The sequence below is a fragment of the Colossoma macropomum genome, unplaced genomic scaffold (assembly GCF_904425465.1).
Source record: "Colossoma macropomum unplaced genomic scaffold, Colossoma_macropomum, whole genome shotgun sequence".
Classification (NCBI taxonomy): domain Eukaryota; kingdom Metazoa; phylum Chordata; class Actinopteri; order Characiformes; family Serrasalmidae; genus Colossoma; species Colossoma macropomum.
Window position 1 is genome coordinate 30,928,983 of NW_023494793.1, and position 22,081 is coordinate 30,951,063.

Here is a 22,081-nt window from a genome sequence, read left to right on the forward strand (position 1 = left end):
TTTGCACATGAACGGTTTTACTCATTGCTTCCTGACACTGTAGCTTGTAGTGAATATTTTACATCAGTTTAAAATATTCACTAAAATGTGAGGTTTAGGAGAGTTAATTTTCCGATTTTATTTTGTTGAATTAGAAGTGGCTTTAATAAAATGAAAGCATGCCCAGCTCTGAACCTTCCAAAACCAATCTGTTGAAAGTGTTATTTAAAAAAAAAACAGACAAGCAGGACAGTTTGAGACAACAGATCTTCCAACACAGGTTTGCTCTTTGCTTGGCAGCAGCGCCCTTTTTGTAGGAATCAAAGCACACTTTGGCCAACACAGGGCAACACAGGCAACAAACTAAAACCATGACATTCTGTGAGAAACCAAAACAAGATAAAAATTAAACAGATCTACAAATACCAACATAAACATGCATCTTAACCCCTAAGTAGCCAGTGCCCATCAGCAGACACATAAACCTTTAACCTAAGAATATCTCATATACAAGTTTGCATTGAAGTCCCTGTAATTACTGAATAATATGCATTAGTGTGTAATAAGCCTGGGATTTTAAGAGGATAATCAAATTACAATAGAACACTTCAGGCCCATGTAGAAACATTTTGAGTGCATGAGCTGAAGAAGAAAAAAGGGGATTTTATGTGAAGCTTAATTTTATTTACAGCATATTGCAACCATGCTTATCAAGAGAGACATTGTATGAGATAACCGAACATGTTAACTGTTTATCCTTGACTGTCTGAGGAAATAAATACTGCATAGGTACATATTTTCATTCATCAAGGTACAAACAATGTTAATGGACCCCCAAAGGTACAACAGTGTTTTTTAGATCCAACTGTGTAAACATTGCCCCAGGGAAAAAGTACGTTTGTTTTTTTTATAACCTAATGTTTTAAAACAAAACAATAAAATAAAAAAGTTTGGAGTACAGATTGTGTGGAGTCAATACAACTATGCAAGAGCAATAGAATATGGTAAAATGATGTTCCCTAACTAATGGTACTGAAGACATACCCCTGATGGTATCACCCCGATGACAAGAGGGGTACCGCCCCGCTGACAGTTCAGTACCTTTTTTTAAAAGCCGTACTTGTTTTACTGTCCTAGCAGAGGTTTGAACCCCATTTTCCAGCATATGAGACTTTGATGTTACCTTGGTTGAAGTCTAACCAAGAACTCCACAGAAAGTGTTTTGTTTTGGCTTAGCAAGCTATTTGTGCATAACTAGCATTTGATTATTGTTCAAAATAACCATACTATGCAACGTGTCATGATCTTTGATAACCATTATTATTATCTAATAATCTTGGGTTTATTAGTGCTATGGTGATGAATGCATCCATGATGGTTTGGAGTTACTGATGTAAATATAATACTTTACAGAACCTCCTCTGGTAAAACTACTCCAGATCAAATGGTGCTTAAGTCATAATTTCCAGAGAATCCACATCTTTTGATTGCTTTCTTCTGGACTGTTGCGATCTGGCAAATAACAATTGTTGAATGCATGAGTAATAAATAGCACTTCAAGGTAAAACCAGCTACATATGCCACAAAATACCTACACAAAAAGTCAGATATACAACACTGTACAAAAGTCTTATGCAGGCTGTTTGAAAGCAAAGAAATTCAAAGGAAACTTTATGCAGTATAAACTGACTAAGTAGCTTAGGAAAGTAGTTTAGATATTGTGAGCTATTTTAAGGAATACAATTTGGTTCCAGATGTCTCCCTGATTCCCCCAGCCATCATATGGATTTGTACAAATCCATCACCAGCACACCTGATTAAACTTAATGAAGCACTGATAAGCCAAACTACGTATTTGTTAATTCCCAGGCTGCCACAAGGAGAAGTTTTGAAATGGTTAGACAAACACATTAACATACACAAAATCACTACTTATTGTATTAATGATGTTTGTATTTACAGGATATTTGTGTTTATCTGAATTAAATATCTATTTTAAATATAATTCCCTTATCTGCCTAAAACCTTTGCGCAGTACCGTACACACTGAAACTTATCCACACATATTGGACCAGATAAAAACAACCAGCATGCTACTGAGGTTCTCTACAGTGCATGCGTGTTTCTGTCGATCACACATGTACACATACACCTACAGCTAAATGTCTTCCCCTCTCTCTCACGCCCACTGTTAATGGTTATGAATTGGATATTGAAGTATGGTGTAATTGCTGTGGAGTTGACTAATTTATGAGGTTTAATAATGGAGACATCTGGCTCTCATTACTGCATAACCTGATGACTGTCATTCATTTTTATGAGTAAACAGTACAGCTTTTCAGTTTCTTTATGCTGTCAATGTGTTGTCAATATAAGTTTTCCTTTTATTCCTTATATATAATTGACCTCTTCATGGTCCCAGCAGTCAGCAGTGCTTCTCAAACAGTGCATGGCATTATTGCATTTTGAAAAGTTTATGACTCAATGGGAGGAGCCAGTGGAATAACTGGACTTTACATCATTTTTTTTGAGCCACCTCCCCATCTCCCACCCCCCCAAAACACCTGTCGCGAATTACATATATACACAAGTATCTTTAATAAAAATAAAAAATATGATTAAGGAATTATTAAAACTATTAATACTTAATAATACTTAATAACATATATTATAGACATACTTGCTGATGTGTCTTCTTGCCAGTTGCTCAGTCATAAAGTGCTTTAACACCTTAAATGAAGTTGTAATTTTAAGACTTGTAATTCAGTAACTACTAATAATTATTATTATTAAGACTACTATGAATTACACAGTAACTACAATATAATTAATACATAAAATTATATAGTTTTAGGACTGTGCACTATTGAATCATTTGGCCTGAACTGGATAACATTTGTTGTTACTGGATTAACCCCTTAGACTGTGGGTTTCCTATTCAGTTACTAATTTTAACACCTCTTATTCAGTAACTACTATGAATTTTTCTCTAACTACTATGAAACTAATACATAGGTTATATAAATGAAAGTGTTGGCTTGTGTACAGGCTTAACATTTTGTTGGCATTCATTTTGAATGTGTACTTTACTCAGTGTATTTTATATTATTTGGTGATTTGTATGTTTATTGCTTTGTCCACTATAATGTCCACTATAATTTTGCATGTTAGTTAATGTGCCCGTGAATAAAATGTAGCATAATGGCTGGTACTCAGCTAGGTAGCCTGCTAATGTCAGCTGCTCATTGCAAGCTAGGTATCTAAATATAAACGTATCTAATGTAAAAGTAATTAGACACTGATTGTTTTTGATAGTCTAGATGGACTATTGGTTGTTTTGATAAGTGTTTGATGAATTGCTTTGTAGTCTCTGCCTTTTAATTAAAGCATTAAAGATTGTAGGATCTGTAATGTAAATGGCTGGGCTGGACAGAGAGCTAGATTATTTTCAACAATCAGTCAAAATACTGAGTATAATTTGAGTTTTTATTTTTGTTCCTTCAGTTAAAGTTGGGCTTTCATCTCTTGAAGTGTCTTATTTAATGCAAGAAATGCACTAGATTTAAGCATTTATTGATTGATTATAAAGGGCATTTTAAGATGTATTGCAATATGAAATGCACCATGAATAAATCAATAAATAAATGAATGAGTATTATTATTAAAAAAGTGTATCAGTTACATGTTTATTATGTGTTTTTTTGCTTAATTTTTTAGACAAATGTTATATAAAGTAAAGGCAAATGTAGAGGGTCCTAGTCTCTTTAAAGAAACAGAATTTAATCTTTTGCTTTTTTGTGAATGAAGCTTACTGAGTTTGAGTTCCCTGCCACGTTTCACATTTGATTAGATGTTTATGTAAAAGTTTGTATAGACTTATATATTTTTTCTTTGAATGTTTTACCTCACTTAAAGGTTATAAATTCTAAATCAAACAAAATATCCACCATACGAGAACTGTTTATGTTTATATATGGCCACTTGGTACCTCTACCTGTGGTATTCTCATTGAATTAGATTCAGTATATAGTCTTATATATAGTCATAGCTGAAGAACTGCATGTCTTGCGCTGGTGTCATTCTGAGACAGACTCCTATCTAATATGTTTCTCTCCTCACGCCGTCTCAGTCTGCCTCACGTCAATATATTTTGGATGAAAATCAATGCGCTGCTTCGCTGTAATGTGATTAATTGTGTTTATGTTATAACAGATGTGTGAGATAGAGTGAATCTCATTTTGGGGTCAGTGGAATAAATCAAATTAAATGAAATGATTGGCACCTTACACCTCGGGGTCGATTCTTGGGGCCAGCATTCTCTGCACCTTGGGTCTGTGCACTAATTCAGAGCCTTTAGTCTTATTTCATTCTCTGGTCTTTCCCATGATGATAGATTAGTAAGGATGGTTGGCCTTTATGTCACTTCATATTTAAACCCCAGTGAAACAGGAAGTCATGAATGACTGTTTAAGAGTTCCTAAGGGTCAAAAAAGATCACAGATGAACAAGAATGTATATTAATTACAATATATATATAAGATTTTGTAGGGGTGCCAGTTATTGTGACATTTGTATTTATAAACAACAAAAAAATTAATTAAAAATACATTTTTGGCCTCTTATATATATATATATATATATATATATATATATATATATATATATATATATATATATATATATATATATATATAATTTTATTTTATATGTATATATAAAATTATTGTTTTATAATAATGGCCTATAGGTTAACCCTGCAGTTGCCACTGTCCATGCTTGGAATACTGTTAATTTTAATATATCTTATCTTTCTAAGGTTAGTGGACTCTGTTATCATCCTTCTGTAGCTTTATATTAGTAAAGGAAAAGCTAAATCTCTGGCTGTACAGCTTTAATGTCCTTCATTCTTCATGCTCTTTAAATAATGTCTCTAAACTGGACCTTTATGAGGGCACAGTGCTGCTGCCCGCTTTGGCAGCTTTATCTGAGGTCATTAAGGCCTATTTGCATATCATACGCCTGGCCAATCAGATTGTGAGTTATTGCTATTTAGACTGCCCCGCCCCCTCTTTGCGAGGCCAGAAGGGTGTTTATGGTGGGGCTGAAATACGGGGTGTAATAAGCTGGAGCTGAGTTATAGAGAAGAGAGCAGCAGCGATAAAGTTGTCACGCGCCGCATTAGTGAATGGTGCTGAATTTATTCACTTTCCTGTAGGGAAGAAGTCAAAGGTTCCCTCCTGCCATCTGCGATTAGAGACAGCCACGCAGCACATGGACAGATTCTAATGACATGACTGTGTTTAGAGCAGACAGAGAATGCAGGAGGAACAGCCTAATGTTGCTGTGAGAGACTGTGGTGTGCGTGTGTGTGTGTTTCTCTGAGCCAGTGTATATATTTGTGTGTGGTGGGTTAGGGGGAGGTGTGTCAGTGCAAGTTTGTCTCTGTGTAAGCCAATAGCTGTGTTTCCATTTAAATATTTTGCAAATATTAAGCAAATGTCATAAAATTGGCAAAAGAAAACAATTTTGTGCGATTTCCTGAGAAAGACGTGACATGATTGTGAGGTGCCATGCACAACATACCCAAACAACTTCATCGTCACCCACCAAACCCCTGGGAACATCACTGCAGCAAACACTTCTGATAGGACATGGTGCCAAATACGCCTTTCATTCCTTTATTGTTTATCGGAAAATGTTGCCAAATGTTACCACTGCATTTCTCATTTATCAATTTTCTTTTATGATGTTTCGCATTTCAAATTTCTGGCTTTTTTAAAGGTGCAGTGTGAGATTTACTGCCATCTAGTGAGGTTGCAGATTGCAACCAATTGAATACCCCTCCCTCACCTCTCCTTTTCCAAGTGTGTAGTAGAACCTATGATAGCCATCATGTTTCCAATTCTTTGATGATGAGGAGTCACCCTCTTGCTTTTACTTATGCAAAATAATAAGAATGATCCTCCATTTGTCAAAATTTGAGTTCTCAAACTTCTCACAACACAAAATGGTTAGCTAGCACTGGCAGCAACCACTGATTATTCTTCTTTCTACATCTTTCAACCAGTGCTATAGCACCACCAAATTTAAGCTGCCACTTTAACGTAAAAAGACAAAAGGCACTCTCTAGAGCCAGTGTTTCGATCGTCCATTCTGTTTTTTATTGAACTGTAGAAACATGGTGGTGCATCATGGTGACCTGCTACCTAGGTAGATATGAAGGGCTCATTGTAAGCTAATGAAAACACAATGATTCGTAGTTACAGGTGATTATACACTAATGAAAACATGGTTTTGTTATGTTCCATTTCTGCTAATAGATCCGCAATCTTACACGCTGCACCTTTACTGCACATTTTCAAAATATTTTAAAAATAATTTAGATGAAAACACAAATATGAAGGTTTGTACATTAAGCTGCACTGACACAATTGGCAAGACTGGTCCAGAATACTGGTAGTGAAAAAAAAAGAAATCCTGTTGGTGTTGGTGCAACAAGTTAGCTAACTCATCAATCATAAAATCATAATTGTATCAATTCATCTAAAACAAACAGTAAAACTACAAAAGTAAAAATTATTATACAGTCTCTTGACTGAATGTGCATCATGCGGTCTCCCTATCATGTGTATATTAATAGTCAGTGAGGCACAGTATAAAGGGTTGTGTTTAGACACTGGTTAAATTATTATTACATCCATTATGGAGGTTTGGTGCTGCTACATGAAGGGCTGCAGCCAAACGAGCAGCACTTTTGGTAAAGGATGCAAATTTGCATGTGAAAGTTTACCAAAGAGGCCCAGAAGTCAGCAACAAACAACTGCTCATTGGCAAAAGCCTGTAGAGTTGCTATCTGTCAAGGATTTTCCTAGATCATCATGGATTTTGGTTGTCTGTCCAGGAAACCAGGAAACTATTTATATACAAACAGTAGGTTTAAATGGTTCAGCTCAAAGCAGAGACAATTGTTTCAGGATGGTGAACTTGGTGATATATTTAGGCACTAGCAGGCGACAGAAAAAGATGAAAAGACTTTACAAATAAGTAAGTCAAAAACAGCAGCATAATGCTAAATAGTTAATGTGTCGAGAACTAGCTGCAGGTGTGTGATCATTAGTGGGTGGAGCTGAAGCTGGAATTAGCCAGTTCAGACTGGGAAAGTCCAAGTGGAGTCTCCGTAGAGGAGAGACACTGTGACACTACCTTGATCCAGGCTTACATGGTGCCCATTTTTAGCTCAATTTGGTTGTGGCTGACCAAATTTCAGGATCAAGCCGAATTTCATGATTTGAAGTGCAGTTTGAGGGGGAAAATAAAGGCTGATTAACTGCCAAAACAAGCTCTGATTGAGTAGTCAAGAGGTCAGATGGATTTCTGATATGTTCAAAGTTTGGTCATTTGGTCTCCCAAATGCAGCTGTGACTAAATGGAATTGTGAGGTATAAAAGTTATTCCAGATGTTTTCTTTGCATAATAAGCCATAAAGCCATAAATTTTATTTTTCCCACTAAGGTCCACTTACACATTTGTGTAGTTTTATGTACCAAAAAATATTCATTTTTACTCTCTTTATCCCTTATATTTAAACAGCCTGTTTTTTTTACTGTGCCTTAAGGCTGACAGAAAACAAATGACCTCTGTTTTGATTGGCTGTCCTGTATTGTGCCTTATTGAAAATGCACTCAGAGGTGAAACACTGCTTAGAGCTTCAATGTGACATTACAGAAACAATGAATTCAAAGCATTTTTGCAGCTTTCACATAAGCACTGGGTAGTGAATGAAAATTAACAATGTTTACATTTTAAACTTCCTCATTTCAGAAAAGTGAGGGAAATTCAGTTTTCCATAAAATGAGCCCTTCAATCATGATCATCATTGTCAGCTGAAACAGTAAAAAGCAGAATGTATCTGTGGGTGACTCTGCTGTGAGTGTGAGTGTGCTTTTCTTCTCCTGGGTCTGGAAGCTGAACTCGAAGTGAAGCTGTTGGGTTTTGGATTCATTACAGTGAGTTTGGCTGGTGGCAGTCGGCCAAACTCTACAAAACTTGCTGTGTACAAGAGACACTGCACTCCACAGAGCTGTAACCCTGCTCCCCCCTCCTGCCTGGAAAGAAAAGGTGTGTGTATGTGTGAGAGGTAAAAGAACAAAGGCAAGTGTGATTAAAAAACAAGTGTGTTTCTAAAAAAAGTGTGAAATCAATGACACAAGACTGTCACATCCTAACTTTTTTAAAGTTTATAAACCGCTATGACTCACCAGGTAAAACAAACAACAAAACAAGATGAAATGAGATCCTGTCACTTTACATGTTTATTATTTACCAGCAATAATGCTAGTTAATGAACACTGATATGATACATAATATTTAATATGATATGTGTCACGGGTTCCCCCTTTGTCCCTCTGAGTGTGTCTGTTTCTTCCCCTCTATGGTAGCCGAGGGCCTTTTGTTTTCTTGTGCAATGTGCTTTTGTTGTGGTTCTGTGTCACCTCCCTGGTCCTGCCCCCTTGTTATCTGCTCCACCTGTCTGTGCTCCGCCCCTCATTAGTCCCAGGTGTTTCTCATTTCTCAGTGTATTTATACCCCTGTGTTTGTTCAGTCTCTGTCTTGCATTGTGGATGTTACTCTATTGGTTGTTTTTGTTGATCTTGTTTGGTTTTGTGTCATCATGGACTTGTCTGTTCTACCACCCTCTGCTACTTAGTTTCTGGACTCTGTTCAATCTGATTTGAATAAATGCAACTCGCACTTGCATCCCGCCTCCTCGCCTCCACCGTTACAGTATGTATCACTGCTCCCATACCAAAACAAACCAATGAAAATCTAATTGCATAACTTTCTTTCTTTCAAAGTTTCCATTTTGTAAATATGTGGTTTGGTTATGACAGTGATACTACATAGTAGAGTGCAATAGAAGACCCTTTTTATTTATTTGTGTATGGCTCTGAGAGGATCAGGGCATGGCCATACAAGTGGCCATCCAAGGAGGCTCATGGTAGGTGCACGTCCTCTTAAAAAGGGACTTTAATGTGATTAAATGTTGTTGTTTCTTAATGTAAAAATGTGTTATTTATCATTTGTTTTATTCTATTGGGGTTTGGTTAGGTTCAGTATGGTTTGTGTTGGGGTTTGATCTACCATCAGCATGAAGCCTGTGGTTGGTGCTTTATGCCTTTCTGCCCTGGAGATTAATAAAGCATTTTCTGTGGTGGAAATCATGGCCTCCCCTGTGTCTTCCTCTATGCTCACACTACAGTACAATAATAACTACATCATAAAAGTATTATATAGTCACTACAATTATGTGACTATTATAAAATAATATAAAAGTTACTCATGCAGTAGGGTTTACTGAAAAACAACCTGAAGAGTTTTTTTTTCTGGTTTTGGTCTTGTTTGTGATGTAAAAAAAGGTTTAATTCTATTAAATCCTTCTCACAAAGGATATTCATGTGTAGATTAACACTGTGACCCAGTATTTAGGGAGCTGTCAAAGCAATCTTCATTTAAATGAATTCAACAGACATTTCTTTCTTGTTCTTTGGCCCCATTTTCTCATTCAGCCTCACTTATCCGACATTAACATTAGGAACTATTCCAAGCTTCATTATCTGCCTATTGTTCCAAACTGTAACTCTATCTTCCAAGCACTTATACATCATGCATGGCTCAGGCAGAATAGTAACGTTTGCCCTGAAGCAGAGAATTTACAGGGGAAAAGCAATCAGAAAGCATTAAAGACTGAGTCTCTTTGCCATGAACTGCTGCTCCTTCTCTATGTCTCGAACAGTCCATCATGAGAAAAAGCCAGTGATATTATTCATGTCATGAGGGAAACTGTGAAAAGCTGAGGTAAAATGTCCTAAAGGGTCCATATTCTACATGTTTCTTGTATTTTATTTTTCCCATAAGGTCCACTTGTAATGTTTGTGTGAACATTTGTACCAAAAACAGTGACTCATTTTTACATGACCATTTCCAACCTTTCTTTATTTTAAAATACATCAAGCTGTTTCATTAACACTTAAGTGTAGTGGAGACATTAAAATATCTTTGTAACCCACTTAGTAAGCCTGAACAAGCTTGAGGTTGGTAATTAACTGGATGCTTATTATTAAATTATTAAGCAGTGACTAGGGTGAGTTTGGCAGAGCACTTGTAATACTCTTATTAAGCCTTATCAACCCATCAAAGTACAGTTGTATGCAAAATTCTGAGTCCCTCTGGTCAAATTTCATGCTTTTTTGATTTTCTAAGTAAAAATAAGTACACATTTTTCACACAGAACACATTTCTGCAAAAATATTGTTCATTTACATGTCCATTCTTAACGTTTTACTGTGTAATTTACGGTAAAGTCCTGTAAAAATCCCTAGACTCTCTACAAAAGGTAAATGTAAAAACTGAATTTCTTCCAAATTCTTTAAGATTAACACATTCACGATACAGAATATCAAAGATTAAATGTAAATAAGATTGGATGTACAGTCTTATGCAAGCATTTGGGAGTCCCTGATCAAATTACATTTGTTGGGTTTCTAAGTGAAAATAAGTACCTATCTTCTACAGAGAACACATTTCTACACATTTCAAAACACTATTGCTGTTATTTGCTGTATTTCACTTGCTGAGTAAAAAAACACAATATGTGACCTGTGCCATATTTTACAAGTTTGTAAATGAAGTGTTAATGTATTTTCACTCAGCATTTGCATTTTTATTTGCATCTCATAAATCAAAATCCTTTACACAATATGTAACGTATGCAGTATTATGCCCTCATTAGGCCCTATCAAGTTAATAGCTGGTAACTAACTTGAAACCAGTTACAACTAATTAACTTGCTGTCCATTGCTGCATTATTATCAGAAACAAGGGTGAATTAAGCATTTTCAAGACCACATGTGGTGTTATTAAGCTTTATCAATAATCTGCCAGTTATTTACCATCTACTTGTTTGCTAAAGCTTAATGCATGCGGAATGAGGACTTTATAATGTGCCCCATACTGATATTGCCCTGTTTCTGTTACTGAGACTGAAAGTGTAACAGAGTGGCCTCTGTTCTTATTGGCTACCTTACATTGTGCTTCACTTAAAAGGTCTGAACTAAAACACTTCTTATAATTTCAATGTGAGTGGGTGGGGCTAAATAAAATGCTGTAGGCTGAATAGTCAAATATATGTAAATGCAATGGGATTTGTGACATCACAAAAACAATTGCAGCTTAGATTCTGTAGATGGTCCCTATGGAATGGGCAGGGTATGCTACAATTAGAAATTATAACAATGTACTAAATTAATTAAACTGAAAAGAAAGTATTTTTCATGACATGGACACTTTATCCCCTTTAACAGCCAGGGCCTACTGGTGGGCCCAAAGTTCTATTACACACACTTCTATAACCTAAAAATAGCTCAACCAGTTTGTACTCAAGCCCCTGTAGTTTTTAAGTAATACGCCTTAGTATGTAATAAGACTGGGATTCTAAGGGTTAACTCCTGCAACTTAATAGCATACATATGGACTCCACAGGGGAGCTCTCACCAAGCCCTGCCTCATTTCTTTCAGAGTGAGTGAGAGAGAATGGCAGAGAGGGGAACTTCACTAGAAGGGATTGTTTGAGTTTCAGACTCCCTCACAAGCTCCTCTAAGCCTGAGGCAACCTTTTCCTTCTAAGAAAGAGAAGAAGAAGAAGAAAGGAGCAAAAAAAAAAATAATAATAATCATATCATTTCAATTTTTCACACACATATGTTGGGTCTTGCTGGAGTTTCCACCTTTTCCCATTACCCGTTCTGGATGGAAATCAGGGGGAGATTTTCTGCTTCTTCTCCGTGCTCTGGGAGCGACACCCTTTTGCAGCCGCTCGCCTGCCATAATGCCGATTACACACGCGCACAAAGCTCTTTAAAACGCTTATTTGAGCTGCCTCCAAATTTGCACAGATTGATTCGGCTGCCTGCTGCCTCTCTGTTGTGTTAATACAGGAGATGTATCATTCATGAGTCTGCTCTAGAAGACTTTTAAAAAAAGATTTCCCTAAGCTGAGGCCTACCGCTGTTAGTAATGCGCATGCGCATGCGCACATACACATACACGCTGAGATAAATAAACATATAAATACTCTGGAACAGAGAGAGAGTTCTTACATGTTTACCTGTATTTATTCACTTTAGGCCCTCAGTACATGCTCACCGTCTGCGCAGAAACTGCCCATGTGTCTTTGAGCACCAATAAAAAGAGCTCATAAGCCATTAGAACAGCACTGTGAAAGAACACTTCAGAAACAAACAAATCTAAAGCCAGCAATCTCCAGCCAGACACTCCAGAAAACTGACTACAGAATCCACTTGAATAGGCCTGGCAAGCCTGCAGGTTGAGTTTTATACACTGTGACAGTCTATACACACTATTTGTCAGTATAGAATAGACTCACTCTAAGCTGTGAAATGAAGGAATTCAGAACTGTGGACAGCTCCACATTTATTGACCAGCGTTCAGCACCATGGACAGCATTCTGGAGAGGCTCTGCATGCTCTCATTGATTCAGCACAAAACCATAAGCACATATGACTGTATGACTCTGGATGCTGGGTCATCAATGGTAATAACCCCTGTTCCATAACTTGTCTGCTCATGCACTGTCAATGCTTGTTGTCCATTTTATGAGTTCCTTTTACCATAATGGTGCACTTTGTAGTTCTACAACTATAGGCTGTAGTCCATCTGATTCTCTGCATACTTTATTAGCCTCCTTTCACTTTGTTCCACAATGGTCAGCACCCCCACAGGACCAACACAAAGCAGGTATTATTTGGGTGGTGGGTCATTCTCAGCACTGCAGTAACACTGATGTGGTGGTGGTGTGTTAGTCTGTGTTACGCTGGTACGAGTGGATCAGACACAGCAGTGCTGCTGGAGTTTTTAAACATCTCAGTGTCACTGATGGACTGAGAACAGTCCACCAACCAAAAATATCCAACCAAATGTGTCCTGTGGACAGTCTCCTATGACCACTGATGAAGGACAAGAGAATGACTGACACAAATTGTGTAGCAACAGATGAGCTGCTGTCTCTGACTTTACATCTACAAGGTGGACCACTGAGGTAGGTGTGTCTAATAGAGTGGACAGCAAGTGAAAACAGTGTTTAAGAACTCAAGCAGCGCTGCTGTGTCTGATCCACTCGTACCAGCACTACACAGATTAACACACACCACCATGTCAGTGTCACTACAGTGCTGAGAATGATCCACCACCCAAATAATACCTGCTCTGTGGTGGTCCTGTGAGGGTCCTGACTATTGAAGGATATGGTAAAACAGGGCTAACAAGTTTGCAGAGAAACAGATGGACTACAGTCTGTAATTGTAGAGCTACAAAGTGCATCTGAATGGCAAGTGGAGCTGATAAAATGGACAATGCATGTAGATACAAAGTACTTCATAAAGTGGCCAGGCAGTGTATATGTAAGTGTAGGTAATGCAGTGGCAGTGAAAGAGAACTTAATTCTTTATTTATTTATTTTTTTAAATAGTGTTTGGTTTAGGATGTAACCATTCTTAAAGTTTTGAAACGTATCATCTACTCCCCAGTCCAAATATGGAAACTAAGCAGCAAAAACAACCTGTTTGGAATTCCTAGTCTTCTGTGAAGTCACAAAAAGCAACACATTTGCATATGACCACCCATTCAGCCTAAAGCAGTTTAACCAAACACATTCATATTGAAGTCTTTTAGACCAGACTGCTTTTTGAATGAGGCACAATGTATGGTAGCCACTCAGAACAGAGGTCATTTGCAAATAATCAGTATTAAAGAAACAGTAGCAAAGGCATACAGAGAGGATGTAAAATGGTAATGTAAAAATGAATTATGAATGTTTTTGGTACATAAACCCAAACAAACATTGTAAGTGGATCTTATGGGAAAAAGTAAAACCGTTGCACAGTCACACATTGATACAGCTGATATCCATGAAACCAGAGACCTGACGCTAGTTAGTAAATAGCTCAAGCCCTTCTAGCACAATCTTTATGCTCTCACTGAGTCTGTCACCTCTAAGTGAACCCTGACTCTGCATACATAAAGTATGCCTCATTAATTTTAATTCTTTTTCATTTTAAGCTAAGTGAATCCTGACCTGGCAAGTATGACTTTTTTATCAAGTACACTGAAAAAGAGAGAACAGTTATGATGCAGTACTGTGACTGATTACATAAATGTAGTTTAGTTTTGATCATTCAGCTTCATTTACTCTATTGTGCTTACCAATATATGCCCCGATTGTTTGTAAACATCCCTTCCATCTTATATATATATATATACATATATATATGTATATATATATATATATATATATGTGTATGTGTGTGTGTGTGTGTGTGTGTGTGTGTGTGTGATTTAGAGAGTTTGCAAGAAGTTAACATGTGACCATATTCTGCAACACATTTGAGTTGGCAAACCAGTTCCCTCAGTTTTATGAACAAAAGGTAAATTAACAAATTTCAGGTTAAGTCTACAAATTTATCTGTTCTCAGATTTCTTTACAATGGTGACGATAGGAACCAGGGGTCTTTGTGTCTACATTGCAAATTGTATATGTAATTTTGGTGATGGTGAAATAGTGTTAAATATTATTATTCATTTATTTTTTATAGATTTTTTTATTTTTTAGGGTGGTACAGTTTTTTGCTTTATAACAGTCTGCATGTACCTTTTCTGCCCAGAATGTATTAAAAAGTACATTTTAGGCCAAAACCTTGTTTCAAAACCATTGTAAAACTATGTCTCAGGCATCAGAGTACATTTTCATAAGCACTTTCTGTAATCATGTTCTGTGAGGGAGCTGTTAGAGTACATCAAACTCTTAAGATGTCTGGTTCATATCACTACCACTGCAAACAATTTTACTTGGCAAGATTCTTTACAATGAAGTATTTCACACCAAACCACTCTGATTTTGTGTGTGTTAGAGGTTTTTATTCTGCATACATTTTAAAAAAGGTAGAATTCCCCTTAAATAGCTATGAGAGTGTGGAATCGATGTGTGGGCCCACATAGGAGTAGATTATTGGGTAACCTGTGTTGTAAAGCGTTTCATTTCTGAAAAACAATGAACAGAGAGAAGTTACAATGGTGTAATTCTCATTGTTCAGGATTAAACTTAACATTATTTAAAATCATAAATCAGAAAGCAGAACACATTTTGCTTACCTAAAATGACATATTTTGAAGTGAAGCAGTATATTTGGGCAGGAAATAATTATGGGCAGGACATGTAGTTGGGATTTGATTGGATGATAAAAAGTGAGCATTTAAAAAGAAGAAAGTCAGACCCGGACACTAATCTACAATCAGTTGTGGAGGACTATGCGACTCCTGCAACACCTCTGGCACAAATAAACAAGAATTTTGTCTTCTGACATGATATGATGTATTGTACATAATATGAACATGAACTTACAATATATGAAAAGGTTTCAGGTTGACTGCAAGGTTGCAAGATTGTCTGTAATAACAAAGAGTTAACACAAACAGTTTCAGGAAATGAATGGCATCGTTGAGTAATCAAAAAAAAAAAAACATCTCTAAAAGTTAAAAATGTTTTTGCCTTCTCTTGTTAAGTTGCTATTTTGAAGACAGTAGACAGCGACAGTATTTGTGTATGATAAAAAGTAAATAAAACCAACTCAAAACTCATCAGCTATTTGTGTTCTATGACTTAAGCACATACACGATTTTAGTTTTAACATCAACTTCAGGTTCATAAACAGTAAGGAACTTTGTTAACTTGGAATTCTGTGTGTGTCTGACTCATACAGTGCCCGTGTATCAGCCAGCTCAATAAAGCAGGTGTTTCTGACTCCTGCTCCTAGCCAGCTCTTGTTAGGTTTAACTGCGAGACTGCTGTCATCTGTGGCTTTCACCCATCAACTGAACCTGCGAGAGTCTTTGCCTGGGAGCCTACAGTGAGCTCTGGGCTTTGCTGATCAGCCTCCATGCAGAATAACAGGGCAGAGAGAGAAATCTGGACTGCATCTCCAGCTTTACGCTCCAGCGCCTGCTGATCTGCTCTGTCTCTCTCCGCAACACCATCTCAGGCCTCCTACGGCGAGTGAGACAGTTGGGGGAATGAAGTGAGACAGCAGGAGAGACTCTCTCTGTTCTGGGCAGAGAATGGGAGGATGATGCAAACAGCTTTTATAACCAGTTTGGGCAGGCAATAGAAGAGATGATAGTGAACAAATGAACACAGTGAGAAATGGGTTAAAGTTAATTAAAGGACTCATATAATAGAAAACCAGTTTTTCTCACTGTTTTGAACTAAAATAACTGATTAAAGTTAAAGTTTCAAAATATGTCATTCACTCCCCAGTCCAAGCTGTCCATACATGGGATTTAAGATGCATAAATGGCTCATTAGGGGTCCAAGCACCATGAAATCTCCCTTCCAATCAGAAGATCCTTGGGTTAAATCCCATCTGAGCTATCCTGGTTGAAACAAAGGACAACTTGCAACAATGTGAAGTTTGTATCTTGAGAACCCTATACAATGCTGAATATTAATAATTGTCAAAAACTAATGATGCTAATGGAGACTTATAGTGCTAATGAAGACTGATAGTGCTTGGACCCCTATGATTGCTGCTTGCAGCTATATTTTTAAATGAGTTTTTTGTGTGTTTTTGTACGTCAAAAAACTGACACATTTGCATATATCTCCCAATTCAGCCTGCAGTAATTTAGCCCAAGCCATTCACAGTGAAATTATAATAGGGTTTCGGTCTGGACAACCAGTCAGAGGTCATTTGCACAAAAATATATGTCCAAATGTATCCATCCCTTGTACTTTAAGGTTCACCCATTAAACATATAGCTTGTATAATCTTCATAGAAAAGCATTGCTAATAGAATGGGATGCCCTAAAGCAGCCCCCTCCACTCTGAGCTGTGGAGCAGTGATAAAGCTCCGTCCAGTACATTTGGATATTCCTCACTTGTGGCTAAAGGCAATCAAATCCTCACAGCAATGTTTCAACATTTAGTGTAGAGAGAAGATCAGAGGCTGGTACTGCAGTGTCAGTCTTAAAAGCACAGTTACAAAATCAGCCATAGGGATGAAGTGTTGGAAAATGGTCATGTATAAATGAATTGTGACTGTTTTTGGTACACAAACCCACACAAACATCATAACTGGACCTCAGGGGAAAAATAAAATACAGAAAATATATAGGATGTAGCCCCTTTTAAAAAAGTTGAATTCATAAAATGCCACAGAGCAAAATAAAGTGTGGTGCATTCAGTTGGTCCTCGTAATTTTGTGAATTTCCCCTCAAACATCTAACAAAGTTGTAAATACATGCGGTAAACCTGAGCAAGTTCTATATTATCCAAAAGTTGTATAACCAGTACACCAGCTGGGAAGCAATGCACCATTCTGTATCACTGACACCTTTACTTCTATAATATAATGTGCATGAATGATTGCAACATTAATCACACCTGTAGCTAATAGGCAGGCTTTGTCAATAAACAAAAATGTTATTGGAGGATGTCACAGTGCGTGCATATTATTCACGTGCCCAATTTAGCAACTGCTGATCACCCTGCAAATGCAAACAACTGATAGTTGTGATTTGGTGATGTGACCGAGTTGACGAAGACTATACAAATGCACCATTGGTCTCATCAGAGAACGTGTAAAGGGGAGAATAACCACCCTCCAATGTCTTCTGGGTTTCTCAAACGCTAGAGGGCGCTCCCAAGTGAGTCCAAAATGAATGGTTTGATATGGAGCATTTGAGCAAAATCATAGTTCATAAATGCTTGAACATTTTTAATGTAAAAGAATGCAATCATTTCCTGAATACTGAACGGCATGAAATATTTTAACACCACTGTTATATTTTAAGAGCTTTTAAACTCTAGTTACAGGAGTTTAAAATGGCACCTCATGTACGTTCATGACGTCAGTGAGCAAAACAGCCAATGAGCTGCTCCTCTCGCCAACCAATCAGTACTCACTAGCAGTTATGCCCACCTTCTGCTATCCAATACCCGTTTGCTGTAGAAAAAAGGAAATATATAGGTATGTTTTCTTTGTTTTTTTTAGTGAAATACATCCTTCTACTTTCTAAAATGTTCTGGGCAAGTGATTAGAAACTATTTTAACTTTTCATTTTTAGCCGTTGAGCACCATTTACTCCCATTTATTGAGGACTCGCTTGCGGGCACCCTCTGCTGTTTAGCAGTCCTGTTTTTGATATAACGGGGGAAATAGGAAGTGGCCAGGCTCCTCATAAACAGGCTCTGGTCTTACAGGCCAGACTTCATACTACCATGAGAGAGTCTGATGGATTTTGGGGTCAAGAAATGGTTAACTTGACATGCAAAATGTCAAAAGTCAGCTTGTTTTGTATGACATGTATGGGCGGGCGATTGTCAAAATGTTACTACAGCCAAAAACACACCCATGAAACAAATTAAGCATCTGTGAACTTCAACAGCAACTGTATCTTTCTCTAAAAGACTTAGAGCAGAGCAGACAATTGCTTCCTAATAGTGAACAGCTAGTAGTTAGCTTGACAGCTTGAAAAGCAGTGCACAGAAGTGCATATACATAGAAGTGCAGATAGCCAATCAGAGTGCAACTGACAAGACTCTGATGGTTGAGGTCATCTTCTGATGGTCCATGTCAAGGTGTAAAGTCCGAAAATTGTGGCATCACCAAATCAATTGATTTGAATGGTCATCTTCTTACATATATCTGCTGGGATGGACCATTGACATCAATAAGACATTGCTCACTGCAAGTCAAGGGAGGCCAAGTGGAAATCCTGTTAATTTAGTTGCTTTCTGAATTGTTGTTGCTTTCAGAATAACTGATACGTTGTTTGCTGGCTTGGTGTACTGCACTCATACAGTGTCAGTGAAAGTTCTGGTTAGTTTTACATCAAATCGTAACTCAGGTAACATGGAACTTGCCTGAGTTTACCACTTTTTTTTGGTATTCATGATATCGTCAGACTTTTGAGTGCCATTCTGGAAGTTCACGAATATATATGTTGCTTACGGCCATCCGAGTGCATCATTAGTGTAGGCTTAAATATGCCAGACAGTCTGTGCAACTCTGTGGGTGCAGCATCTAGCATGAGACTGCTTGCAGTCAGTAAGCAACAGCAGTAGAAAATGATATGGACCCATCGTGGCAGCTCTTTTTTGAACACTAGCATGACCTGGCCCAGATTTTGTAGATGTGCTGATGTGCCGAGGCCAGAGGAACACCTCAGGGTTATATAAAATGCGAGCTGGTGACAGAGGCCCCAACACTGGAAATAATGACACTTTGCTGGAACACTTTATCCTATGCATTTTCTATGAGATTATTCACATGTGAGAGTCCCAGTGCACTCTCTCTCTCTCCCACTCACTCTCTCACTCTTTCTCTTTTTCTCTTTTTCCCTGTCCAGCTGTGGTGTTTAACTGGCTTGCGGTGGAGGCTGGAGACAAATTAATTTCCAAGAGAGGAAAATGGGCCAGAGCAAATCAATCACTTTAAAAATAGTATCTCTCTCTCTCTCTCTCTCTCTCTCCCTCTCACTTGCACATGCGCTCTCTCTCTCTCTCTCTCTCTCTCTCTCTCTCTCTCTTGTTCTCTCTCCTTGTATCTTACCACGGGTCAGTGCTGAGTCTCTTATTGCATGCCCCACTGAAGCGTAGACACCAACAGATTTCAGTATGTGTGTGTATGTGTGTGTGTGTGTGTGTGTGTGTGTGTGTGTGTGTGTGTGTGTGTCTGTGTGTGTGTGTGTGTGTGTGTGTGTGTGTGTGTGTGTGTACGTCTTTCATTATCAGAAGACTGCAGAAATTGGCTGGAGCTTGAGGCTCACAGAACACATGCCAGGTCAAGTCATTATTTCATTCTCTTATAAATATCCAAGTGAAAGTTTCTTAGTGAGCAAAAGCACTGAGTAACATGCACTCCGAACCACACACACACACACACACACACACACAACACACACTCACTCTCTCTCCATCTTCTCCAGATCAGATTTGTGCCTGTGCTCTTTTTTCCTCAGCAGGATATCTTTCATTTCTCTGAGAGCGCGTCTTTTTGCAGGCAGTTATGACGAGACACTACAGGTGAAAGAGGTTGTTTTTAAAATAATGGATATCACAATGGATCGTTGCCAGCTGATTACTGATATCTTTTGCGTTGTAAGTTTTATTACATATTGGTGGCAAAACCTGGTAACCACTGTTTAATGTGTGTGTGTGTGTGTGTGTGTGTGTGTGTGTGTGTGTGTGTGTGTGTGTGTGTGTGGAAGAAAACCTTGTATTTTCAGTTTTTGACATAATTTGAAAATATCTGGTTCCACTGACTTACATTAAAAGTTAAGTAGGTTTTTTCCTTCTTCTGTTAAGTTAGCATTTTGGAGAAACAAGGTTTTCTTAAGAAACAGCGATATATATATATATATATATATATATATATATATATATATATTGTGTTTAAAGTAGGACTGTCAAACAATTGAATTAATGAATTTCCATTAACCATATAATTTCATGTTAATTGTGACTAATCATATTTGTCTTTGCTCAATTTTGAGCCTTGAGAGATTTTTTTCTTATTTAAAAATCAATGATCGTTGTGATCACTTTATCAGTGGATAAAATAAGCTTCATTTCTTAAAAATTAGCTTTTATTTCACTCTTTCATTTATCCATAGTTCTCCCATGAGCACTGTCCAATGCAGTCTGCTTAACGCTCCCTCCTGTGTTAACATAATATTAATGATATTGCTGACATCATCACTGTGTTTTGCTTGTAAATATGGTGTTTTTGCTTGTGATACTTCAGACTGGATGAACTTTTATAAACAAATTCACTGTGGCGAAAGTTGGAGACAACTTCAATTTTATCAAAAGAGCCACCAAAATAACTCTCCTTTTAAAAGCTGTATTTAAATAAGATAACTACAGCAGCAGAATCAAGTTACAGTACATGAGCAGCTGGGCTTTAGACTGGAACCTAAGATGATTCAAAAGGGTCAAAATAGAAAAATGCGTTAATCGTTTTTCATGTTAATGCATTAATAACACATTAGCTTTTAGGCCAAAATTTACATTTCAATGTGCAAATGAGACATATTTAGTTAGATATGTATACTTGCAAACCACAATTTTAACCTTTGGTTGATATTAGAATAAAAATGTTTAAAAATGTCAGATAAATCTTATTAAACAGACTATTGAAATGTCATTGTTTTATTGTAGAATCAAGAAAACACTATACTCTGTCATTACACTATAAAACTAGTGTTTGCAACATATAAAGAAATTCTTCCATAATATCCTTCAGAATATGGCTATGAATATAAATATTATATGAAGTCATGTATTCTAGAATCTGAGATTTGTGGTTCTGAATGTAGAGAAAAGCTGATTTAGAGAAAAAAAACCTTTTAAGAATGTGTTGCAGGTCTTCATTAGCCAGTGAGATCTCTGAAAACATGCAGCATTTGTTAAATGTTGTGATTTGGACAAAGGAAATCGACATATTTGGGTATTCTAGTTAGATTCTACAAGAAACAAGCTATTGAGTGAAATATGAGCAGTGGTTGAGAGCAGTGTGTTAAGGCTTCGTTAAAGTTTCGAACTTTTGGAAAATACAGTTAGGTGCAAATGGACACCAACTGACAGAAGAGAAATACAGTTATTTGCAAAGGTTTGATCACCTCCGGTCAAATGTGCACTCATATCCTTGTCTCAGTGCTCAGGCACCAGGAAAGTAGCCCAAATGTGTTTTGTACTGTACACTATATGTATAATGTCAATAAAGCTGAATTGAATTGAATTGAATTCAATTGCATTCAATTCAATTACATGTTTTCTTGTGAAAATAAGACACATCTCCCACAGGGAACAAACTTTAATATGACTTTAATATTAATCAGTGAATTTCACTGCACAAGTTCTGTTTATTTGCTGAGCTGAACAAACAAACAAATGAATAAATAAATAAATAGTACCGTTTTGCACATGCCAGGTTTCAGTTTTTTCCCTTATGTTAAATTCAGCAAATAAAC